Genomic DNA, 11609 nt, shown 5'->3' on the forward strand with positions numbered 1-11609 from the left:
TTATCTATCTCCTTAGATCCGTTTTTTTCTATTAGACGCATTTTTTTTACATGTTAAAAATGTTAAATACAATGTAGCTTAATTTTAAAAAATTTTACATTGGTACTTGACCACTCAGATTATAACACATATATATATGAAAAAAATTTAAACAAGTTCGATTTAACAAATTTTTTTTACACTCGCACGTATAAAATCGGCCCTCCAACCGATCAATCCTGTATTCGCCACTGTACATGAATGTCTTCAATATTTTCCTAATTCACTTCTCAATACACATTCTTGAACAGAAATATGATTTTCTCTTTAAATTAACTACCAAGTACCATTGTAATCGTACTTTGTAATAGGGGGAGAGTGACTCTAATGTAACATTCGAACATTGTAATGGTCGTTGACTGTAGACCTCGACTTAGTATAAAAAACACTATAGGAGGGAGTGACCACACCTTACAATCTATAAATACATGTTCTTTTTAATTTATTTAATAAGGGGTTAATTTTTTGGACTTTACCACTAGTAGAAAAACCTTATTAGTAATATCTATTCGTAACGAATGTAAAAAGTGCATGTCACTTATGCGATAGTAACGTGTTCCACAAAAAGCCGTTAGAGCTACATCGTTCAAAATTGTATAGGCTAGACATTTTAACGAACACACTAAAGTTCGTTATAAATATTGTTGTTGTAATCGTTTTTTCCTACCTATTACAAATAACTAATTGTTGTAACGAGCTAAGTGAAACTCGTTATAAAGGTCATTAATATAAAAAATATTCAGGACAACAAAGTAATTATTAATTTATCATTTGTTCTATCTATGAACTTGAAAACACACAAACCACTATTTTTTTTTGCTCCTCTACCGCTCAAATCGTTTCCGTTCCCTATCTGCTTATATTGAAAGAGCTAAAAGTCTTTTTGATCTCGACTTTCTATTGAGAAGAATGTTCAAACCCCATAGTTATTTCTGAAGCCGTAATGAAATGTTTAGGAGCTTTTTAAGATAGTGTCATTCCTTTCTAGTAGAGGCCCTTTTGTAGCCCTAACGTTATTTTCGGTTGGTAATTCATGCTAAGTTCAAAACTAAGAATGACCGAGCTTCAAGTTATAGGTGGTTGTTGCGAGAAAAAAAAAACGATTTCGGTGAGAGGTGATTCGTTGGTGGATCAAAACATAGACATATAAACATGAGCATTGGACTCATTTTAGGCGTGTTGATATAGAAAACCTAGCTTTTACTAAATGCGTGGACTTTTTTTCAAGTTGATATATTTTGTATTTGGTAGAGTCGCCATCCGGCTAACCGATAAAAGATAAAGTATATCAATTAATTAACTAATCATAAAGTATAGTCTTACTTCATACTTGTATGAATACTTTATAATTACTTTTATAAACTTGAGATTTCTTTTATTTAACTTGTTCAGTTATGATAAAAGATAAATACCTTTATAGAGTTAAACTTACTATATCAAATAAATCAAATGACGTAATAATGAACAATTCATCTATTAATACATTACATCTTAAACCAATTGTCTATAGGATACAAAACTAACAACCAAATAATAGAATTTCGATGCGATTACATGGAATCCTACATCTACTGATTGAAACGAACCAAAGACTATTCGTGGACTAAAAAAAATCATATTGAGGGAGTTATGGTCGATCAAAGATGACCATTTACAACTGAAAAACCAACTCATATTTTTTTTTTAGAATCACCTCACCCCTCAAAAACCTATTTTTTTAGGGCACTAAACAAACGAATCTGGCTGTAACTACGTGAAATCCTGCATTTATTGACCGTGAAGAAGCCTGTGAGTATTTGTGGAGCCAAAAACATAGTCGATTTGAGTGAGATATGACTAGTTGAAAATGACTACTTATCACAAAAAAGCTGAAAATGTGTCCGAGTATTTTAAATCTTATTTTCGAACCTTTTTTAACCTCTACTAACACATGTTTTTTCTTAATTCTATAAAATCAAAATGATGGAATCATGGGTAGTGGTTGATGGGAGTTACAAATTTCAGCTTAGTTCTGCATTTCCAAACCCTAACCAATCCAATAAAAAACTCTAAAACTAAACCATTAACATGTGTAGGGATCCTCTAGAGTTGAAAAGCCTCTAGAGTTGGTGGAGTTGTAATCTCAACCATTAATTGCAACATTAATGGATGAGATTTAATTGATAAATTTTAATATTTAATTAGTCATTTATTGATCAATCAAATCTCATCCATTCATTTTGTAATTAATGGTTGAGATGTATATAACTCCACCAACTCTAGAGGATTTCAACTCTAGAGGATCTCTAGCCCATTGTCATCGGCTTTCAAACAAAAAATTACAGCCATTGTCCAGCATTCAAACTTAAAATCATTAATCTCAAGCTATCAATTTCATACTATAAGCTTTTAATTATTCCCAAACCGATTCCCTACCCTTTTAAACACGATTTCTCATTTAAATTCCAACTATTGATCTGTCCGATTTTTTCCACCATTGTTGGTGGCAACATCAAAGCTTTCAAACTTCATGTTCTTCCATCTAAAATTGTCTTACTGCCATAATTAAGTTTTTCAAGGCTTAATCGTTAAATTCAAGCATTTTAATCAGATATTCAAGCCTCCATTTTAATCCAATTCGATTCCATATAATTTCGCATACAATTATTTCAAGCTATTTTCCACCATTTTTACAGCTAAGTTCCCGAAAATTCCACTTTAATTATCCTCACATTATCTCTCATTGCTTGCATTCGATTTTTTCAAATTATTCTAGCTATAATCTTCAAGTTTTTCAAGCCCTTCTGCTCCCAAATTTCCGTTGACCAGTTCCGCATACTGTTGCATTTTACTAATTCGACGAATTGTTACAATTCCGAGCAAGAATTAATTCGATTTCCAGCCGACGTTCAACACCAATCACCATTTGTATTCACAACATTGTTTCCAGCTTCAAGCTTTCAAAAATCGCCATTTGTTTTGGCTTTAAGTTTGCTATCTCAATTTTAATTTCATTAGCACTGTTCATTACAGTAAATTTCAATTTCAATCGCTTTACTTTTAATAGGCTTTCCTTTCCAATTCACCATTTGTAATCAAAACTTATTTATAAAAATCAATAAAAAGAGAAAAAATATATTTTGTTAATTTATTTTCAGTAGTGCCATTAGTTGGTTTAGTTAAGCTTTTTATGATGGAAATAGGAATCCAAGAGGTATTTTATTTAATCCTTGAATCCTTTGTTCAATCGCTTTATGTTTAGAAGTCAAGTTTTAAGTGTATAATCAAAATCCGAAAACATTAAAAATTAATTGAGAATTAATTTTCCTAGCACGCCTACACTAAATATACACGTGTTAATGTTGAAATGAGCATACTTCGAAAATATCGCTAACAAATTATAAATATTTTAAGCAGTGTTGAATACATGAAAGGTTTAATCAATTTAGATTTGTAATTAAATACAAACTCAATGAGTTAATTCATCACTCCGAATTTAATTTCTCAAAATAGGAGTCAAAATCATCCATAATTAGACTAGTTTCAATGGTCGGAGGGATCAAAAACCATCTCTAATAGAATAGTTCCTGTGGCCGGAAGGGCCTAGAGGTCCCCTTGTCTATCCCTAATTTTAAGGGAGATAATTCTCAATGAGACCTAATAACCTTAATAATCTTTTTTCAATAAGAGTTGAATCTGGAATTTATTTTCCACAAAGTCAATTGCTAATAATTCCCTAGCAGTAGGTCATTGCTTTCTGAATTAAGCCCACATTATGATAAATTGAATTATAGTTTTTGTTTTCTATAATATTATACTTTTTGTTTCTTTGTAAATAATAATAAATAAATCGCAATTGTATAGTTTCAACTTGATGTCAACTGTTCCCTTAATTTTTTTTTTTTGGTAGAAAAGGAAAAGAAAAACGAATAACAACAAACTACCCAGGAATTAGCCTAGGGAAGCTAACCCCAATCCTATCTTCTAAGAGAAGATGAGAGATGAAACTAGGGGAAAGAGGTTAGATTTCCTACTCCGTCAATATTTAGTCTTTACTAATAAATGATCAGTAAATTTTATTTTCTGATTTTATTTCAAAATTTCTCGTTAGTATATTTTTGGCATTATACTTCTTTAGATCCCAAACTAAAATTTCAAAATTAATTAAGATTTTAAATTATCAAAATCATTAATTAAATTCTTAAAATAAATAAAAATTATCAATTGAATCTGTATGCTATTTTAAAATCAGAAACTGGGCTTCAAAAAAAAAATCAGAAACTGTAACTATTTGACATTAATTATAACAATTTATGTGTTGGCTTAAAATGGATTTAGGGAAGAGAGTTTGAAACTGTTCAACCGAATAATTTTCAATGAAAATTCAACTCTTTGCTTAGAATGAAAATACAATTGATAATTTTTACTTAATTCAGGAATCTAATTAATAATTTTAACAATTTAAATTGCTAATTAACTTTGAAACTTTATTTTTTTTTTAGTAAGAAAGGAAAGGAAAAAAACAAAACCAACAAAAAACCTACACCGGTATCAGTCTAGGAAGGCTGACTCCAATCCTATCCTCTAGGAGAGAAGGCAAAAGAAAAGAAGGAGGAACAGATAAGGTAGAAACACCTAACATTCTCCCATGCCCAGCAGCTGCTAAGCGATCCGCCACGCGGTTTTGCTCCCTAAAAATATGGGAGAAATTAAGATACTCAAAGGCAGGACGAAGCCTCAAAATAGCTTTGATGAGATTCTGGCTCTTCAGACAAACAGCCTGGCTATCTGAAATCCTGTTAATAGCCTCCAGATTATCAGATTCCACCGAGAGCTTTTTAACACCCATGCGAATGGCGAGTTTAATACCTGACAAGATACCCCAGAGCTCCGCAGAAAAGGAGGAGCCCGTCCCCAAGTTATGGGTAAACCCCGCCATCCAATTGCCACCAGCATCCCGAAGAACTCCTCCAGCAGCAATTCTGCCATTGCTAAGGCAGGAGCCATCAGTATTCAACTTAGCAAACCCTTCTCTAGGCTTACTCCAGCCAACTAGCAGGATCTCTTTATCCGGGGAGGGGCGAACAAGGGAATCTCTTTCAAAGCTTTTAGTAATAACAAAGAGCTTCTTCGAGAAGAAAAACAGTAAATCAGGAATAAGGACAGCCTTACCCGCAAATAATTCTTCATTCCTCCACTTCCAGATTTGGTGACAAGTAATAGCAAAGAGGATGGCACCGTGCTCCATGTTGGCCAGCAAGTTCCCCTTGGCTCCTTGAGAGAACCAGTCCCCTTCAGAAAAGGCCATGAAGGAAGGGAGGATGTGATGAGGGAGGATCCCTTCCCAGATCTTCTTACTATTTGGGCAATCCATCAAGGCATGGCACAAGGTTTCCACATTGCCTCTGCATCTACTACAGGCACTAGACTCAGTCAAGTGCCTTCTGTGCCTATCCGCATTCGTAAGGAGCCTGTCTTTGATACCCAGCCAAAGGAAGCTCCTGATACGGTAAGGGATCTTGAGGGACCATATGGACTTCCAAATCTCCAAAGGAGGATCAGCCCTATTAGGGGTAAAAGCTTCATAGGCCGATTTACAAGAATAAGTACCATTATTCGTCAAGGCCCAACAATGTCTATCCTTATCCTCCTCTTGATTGCTAATCTTCACTCCTCTAATGTTAAGAAGGGTCTCCAGACTAAAGAAAGAGTCGAACTTTGACCAGATCCAGTCTCCCTCCGAGTCCACCACATCAGCAATTTTCCAGGAAAGGAGATCAGCCGACGAAGGGGCATTACACACATCAATCAGCGGTTTATCACCAATCCAGGTGTCATACCAGAAGCTAATAGATCTACCATTACCCACCTCCAGGCCAATCCCCGTACAGAATTCAGCAAACACGGCACTGAGCCCTTTCCAGAGGAAGGAACAGCTAACAACCCTCTCCTTCGGGCCACCAAAGATTCTATCTTTCCGATACTTCCCGCACCAGAGACGGACCCAAAGAGAGGAGGGGCATTGCCACATTCTCCAAAGAAGTTTCATTAACAGGACTTTATTATTGTCCTTTGCCTGCCTAATACCAAGACCCCCCCTGTTTTTAGGCTGACAAGCTTCCTTCCACGGGACCAGGTGAACCTTTCTCCCATCTCCAGACTCACCCCACAGGAAACGCCGATTTATCTTATCCAGGTCACTAAAGACAGGCTCAGGAAGCTTACAGGCCTGCATGATGTGGTTCGGAGCAGCGCAGTTAACTGACTGGATCAAGGTAAGGCGACCTGCAAGGGAAAGAGAATTAGCTTTCCAGCTAGCACACAAACCATTAGTTTTGTCCAAAATATCCTTGAAAGAGGCTTTGGAAACCCTGTCACTGTGAAGAGGAACCCCAAGATACTTCCCCAAAGAGTTCGTCAGAGGTATGCCAGAGAGCTCACTCAGTCTTCTGCACAAGCTATTGTCCATATTTTTGGAACAAAGCATACGGGACTTTTGGATGTTAACCTTTTGGCCAGAAGCCTCGCAAAAACAATCAAGGATATCCATAACTGTTTTAATTTGCTCCTCATTACCCTCAACGAAAAGCATGACGTCGTCAGCAAAGAGTAAATGGGTAACAGGGGGGCAATGTCTGTTGATAGAAACAGGGTGGAGAGTCCCTTTGCACACCGCCTCTTGGATCAGGTGAGACAGTCTTTCCATGGAAATAACAAAGAGGAAGGGACTCATAGGATCTCCTTGACGAATTCCTCTGGAGGGAGAAAACTCATCCGACATGTCCCCATTGATCATGACCTGGAAAACAGGAGAGGAGATACACTTCTCAATTAAAATCCTCCAGTTCTCCGGGATGCCAGCTTTGGCTAAACTATCCAGAAGAAAGCTCCAGTTCAATCTATCATAGGCTTTCTCCAGATCCAGTTTGAGGGCCACAATCCCTTTTTTACCTTTCTTAATCTTCATAGAATGGACAACCTCCTGGGCAATAACAACGTTATCCATCAATTGTCTACCAGGAACAAAGCTCCCTTGGTTCTGGCTAATTATATCCGGAAGGATCTTCCGGATTCTATTAGCCACAATCTTAGTAATAGCTTTATACAAAACATTACAAAGACTGATGGGTCTCATCTGGAGGAAGGAGGAAGGCTTAACAACCTTAGGAATCAAGACAATGAGGGTTTTATTAACCGACCTGATATCGTTAGAGCCACCAAAAACACCTAACACAAAACTGTATATGCCCTCCTTAACAGTATCCCAGTGTTTATGATAGAAACTAGCGGGGATACCATCAATCCCAGGAGCCTTAGTGGACCCTATGCTAGAGAAGGCCAGATCAATCTCTTTAAGGTCAATAGGATGGAAAGCATCTTTAATAGCCTCCTCCCCCAAACGAGGAAAGGAAATACCAGAGTGGGCACTCTCCAAGTCCACAGCTTCCTCTCTAAACATGTCCTTGTAGAAATCAAAGGCTGAGCGACGAATGTCTTCCTCCTCAAAAATCCACTCGCCACTAGCGTCCTTGATAGCATCAATCCTATTCCTCTGTCTCCTAATGATCGTAGAGAGATGAAAAAACCTGGTATTCCGATCCCCGTCTTGAATCCAGGCCTTCCTAGACTTCTGGAACCAAAGAAGCTATTCCTGTCTAAGCACAGCTTCCAACTCGTTCTGGAGAGCTCTAAGGTGACCATTTAAGCTATGGTCGAAACGAGCCTCCAAGCAACGCTGAACGCCTTCCATCCTCCTCAAGAGTTTATTCTTCCTCCTGATAATATGGCCAAAGATGTCTTTATTCCAAACAACCACCTTCCTTCTGAATTCCTCAGCAGCGAGGAGAACATCAGAGTGGGGATGCCAATTGGTTTTCACGAAATTCCTAAAGTCGGGATGAGAATCCCAAGCCACAAGATATCTAAAGGGTCTGTTACCTTTCAGCCGGTTACCTTTGACCAAATTAATGAGGATAGGGCAATGGTCAGAGTGACGGAAGGGGAGATTCAGCACCTTGACCTCAGGAAACCTACAGATAGCCGCAACATTAGCATACACCTTATCCAACCTCACAAACAAGCTATTTCTTTTCCAGGTAAATTTGTGGCCAGCAGCACCCAGGTCTGAAAGCCCACACAGATCCATACTACGCTTGTGGTTAAGGCACCGGTTCACATAATGATTACCCCCTCCTCTCTGATCACTTAAAAGGGCAATATCATTAAAATCCCCGGCCACCAACCAAGCCTCCACCATGTTAGAGCTAATAGAATGAAGGATCTCCCACAACCTTGTACGATTAGAAAGAACAGGATCGGCATAAACAAAGGTAACAAAGAAATGTTTATTACCAGGGTAGCACACCTTACTATGAATGAACTGACAGTCCATACTAACAATATCAATATTAACAAGACCTGGCTTCCAAAAGAGCCAAATCCCCCCAGCCCGGCCAGTAGCCTCCGATCTGACACAATTCCAATTCTTAAACTTTCTAACCACCTCGTCTGCTTTGGCTCCACTGACCTTGGTCTCTAGAAGAACAAAACAGGAGGGGTTAAACTGTTTAATAAGATCATTAACATGAATGTGGGTTGCCTTGCTCGCCGCACCTCTAACATTCCAAACAAAGAAATCCATCAGAAAGGAAGACTACTAACACAAGCCCAAACCCTAGATCAGGTATTTATTCGGGGCTCCTGAGAGCCTAGAGGAAGTCCCAGAAGGTCCCCTTTTAGCCCAAGAGTCTAACCCATTAAGGTTCTTCTTAGGTTTCACTTTAAGTTTCTTCATGTTCATCTTACTCACTCCTATAGCTTTTCCAATAGGAGCATCCACAGGAGGATTCAGAGAAACAGCCTTAGTACTCGACCCTTCCCCTGTAGAAAGGTGAGACTGGGAGCTCCCTTTATCCTTAGCATCAGAGACAAAGAGGGGATTAATAGATTTACCCCGATTAGAAACAGGCTCGACCGATTCCAGACCAGGCATGCTCAAATCAATCTGTTCATTGGAAGGGTCCGATTCCCGACCTTCCTCCAGGGACAAGACACCGAACCTAGACCCCGAGCCAGAAGCTGAGACCACACCAGCCTCACTCCTTTTCTTGATATCCGGGGGTCTGACCTTGATCTTAGGGGCAATCTGGAGCGTAGTCATCTTCCGACTAATATCTGGCGGATGAATAGAACTAACATTAGCACTTGGCTTCCTTCTCACTGACCTCTTGGCCAGCATCCATGGCCCAAAACTCCTTTCTTCCCCCTGACTTTTCTCAGCTCCACCTATGATAGGTTGCATCAACTCCTCCGCCTCCTTCCTCTTCTTAGGACATCCCTCAAATGTATGGCCAAACATACCACATTCAAAACAGATATTATGTATACCTTCATATTCAATATGAAAAACCTTATTCTGAATACAGAATTGAGAAAGAAGAGGCTTAGCAAGATCAATATCAATACAGACCCTGGCAAACTTGCCTCTTACTGCCCCAATGGTAGTCTTATCGACATGGTGGACCTTACCAACCAGGCTACCAATCTTGTTCAGGAATCTATCACTATAGTATTCAAGAGGAATGCCTGGGAACCTAACCCAAGTAAGGATTATGTTAACAGAGCAGTTATGGGGGTCAAAATTTGGGACCCAAGGTCTCAGAGCCAAAACATGATTGGAGATAATATACGGTCCACCATTGACCATCGCATTGTAATCCTCAGCCCTTGTGAATCTAATGACATAATAGTCATTATCAAGGTCAGTGATGGTAACCTTCCCTTTCTTAGCCCATTGAGCCTGAATCCTCTGGGCAAAGTAGTTGAAACTGATTCTTTTCCCCAAAACAGTGACAATTAATGCCAATTTCCACTTGGATCTCATGACCCGCTTGTCTTCTGAGGAAAGACGGATCCTAGGACACAAAGGGTTCTCAGGCTGACCATCCTCAGAATCGGAATCGGAGAGAAAATCCCCATCATCGTTCTCAAAAGTATCCTCCTCCATCATGGGTTCCTCCTCCACCACCCCTAACAACTTATCCCTCCAGGAGGGAGCTCCCCCATCCTTTTGATAACCTTGGGCATGCTGGCCCTGAGTAACCCGAGTGCCTGGGGATGAAACACCTTCCATAGTTTGTCCCGGAAGTAAAAGACTTAAGTCCCCCGGCACAAATGCCTGCGCGGCCTGCGCTGCCTGCGTGGCCTGCGCGGCAAGCACGGCCAGCGCGGCCTGCGCAAGCCGCAAAGAATACCCTGCTTGCGCGGCCGGCACTCCCAGAGCACCAAGCGCAGGACGCGTCCCCCCCATCACAACGTTCTGCTCAACCCCACGGTCCACAGCCGAAAACATCGGACCTTCTCCTTCCCCAACGCCAGATGCGGCAGCCGCAGAACCCTCCCTTCCTTGATCCAGATCGGCCACCCCAACCACCGAAACAGGCACCGAATTAACCAGATCTGCCTCCCCACCATCAGCCCACTCCGATCTACTACGATCCCTGGACCGATCCCTCGGTCTTTCGTTACTCCGCCGTCTACCCCGAGGAGATCCTTCCGATCTCCCATCATCAGCCGCCCAAGCCTCCTCTTGTACCAGATCTGCACCCAGCCCGCGCCCCGCAACCGGACTCGCCAGATCCAACACCGGCCTTCTGCCCGCCTTCACCGACCAATCCACCCTTCCCTTCGCAGTCGCCTTCGTCATCGCCACAGAGAGAGAGAGAGAGAGAGAAAAGGAAAAAGACCATTAACTTTGAAACTTTAAGATATGAGTAGTATTTACTAACATTTCTCTCCTTGTTGAGAGTTGAGGATTTTCTCTCCTTGTTGAGAGTTGGGGGTTTGCGGGTTTATCTTTTCTGTGTTTCTTTACTTTTGAGTAATCAATGGATCCCCCAATCGGTACTCTGGCAATTGATGAGGAGGAAGCAGAGGAGGTTACATTACCGGGAATTCAAGAAGTCACGCCTACTGCGACGCCGGAATTACGCCTGGTAGGGTTTATTTATACCAATCGATCGATAAATTTTCCCTCTCTCCAACACCGACTCGCAAATATATGGATGCCTCAACGGGGTTTGCACATCCAGAGACTGAACGAAAAGAGATTTCTTATCAAATTCTACCATCTGGTAGATATCAACAGGGTTCTTGATGGAGGACCTTGGGCTTTTGACAGCCATCTTATAATTCTGCATCGTCTTGCTGAAGGAGAGGACCCAATAACTGTCACACTGAACTCAGTACCAATCTGGATACAAGTCCACAATCTTCCGGCTGGCTGTATGTCCCTAGAGGTTGGGAAAGTGCTGGGAGATTTTCTTGGATCATTTCTTGCCTATGACCCGAATAATGAGACGGGGGTTTGGAGATAATTCATGAGAATACGTGTTACAATTGAGGTCGGAAAGGCACTGAAAAGGTGGAAGAAAGTACGTGCGGCTAACGGAACTATGAATCTGGTACAATTTAAATATGAGCGGATCACTTATTTCTGTTATCTATGCGGTCTTCTAGGGCACACCGATGCTTTCTGTCCAAAACTTCTTACAACGCCGGCTGCGAACCTAGCCAAAGAATGGGGTCCTTGG

This window comes from Euphorbia lathyris, chromosome 10 (assembly GCF_963576675.1).
Source record: "Euphorbia lathyris chromosome 10, ddEupLath1.1, whole genome shotgun sequence".
Classification (NCBI taxonomy): domain Eukaryota; kingdom Viridiplantae; phylum Streptophyta; class Magnoliopsida; order Malpighiales; family Euphorbiaceae; genus Euphorbia; species Euphorbia lathyris.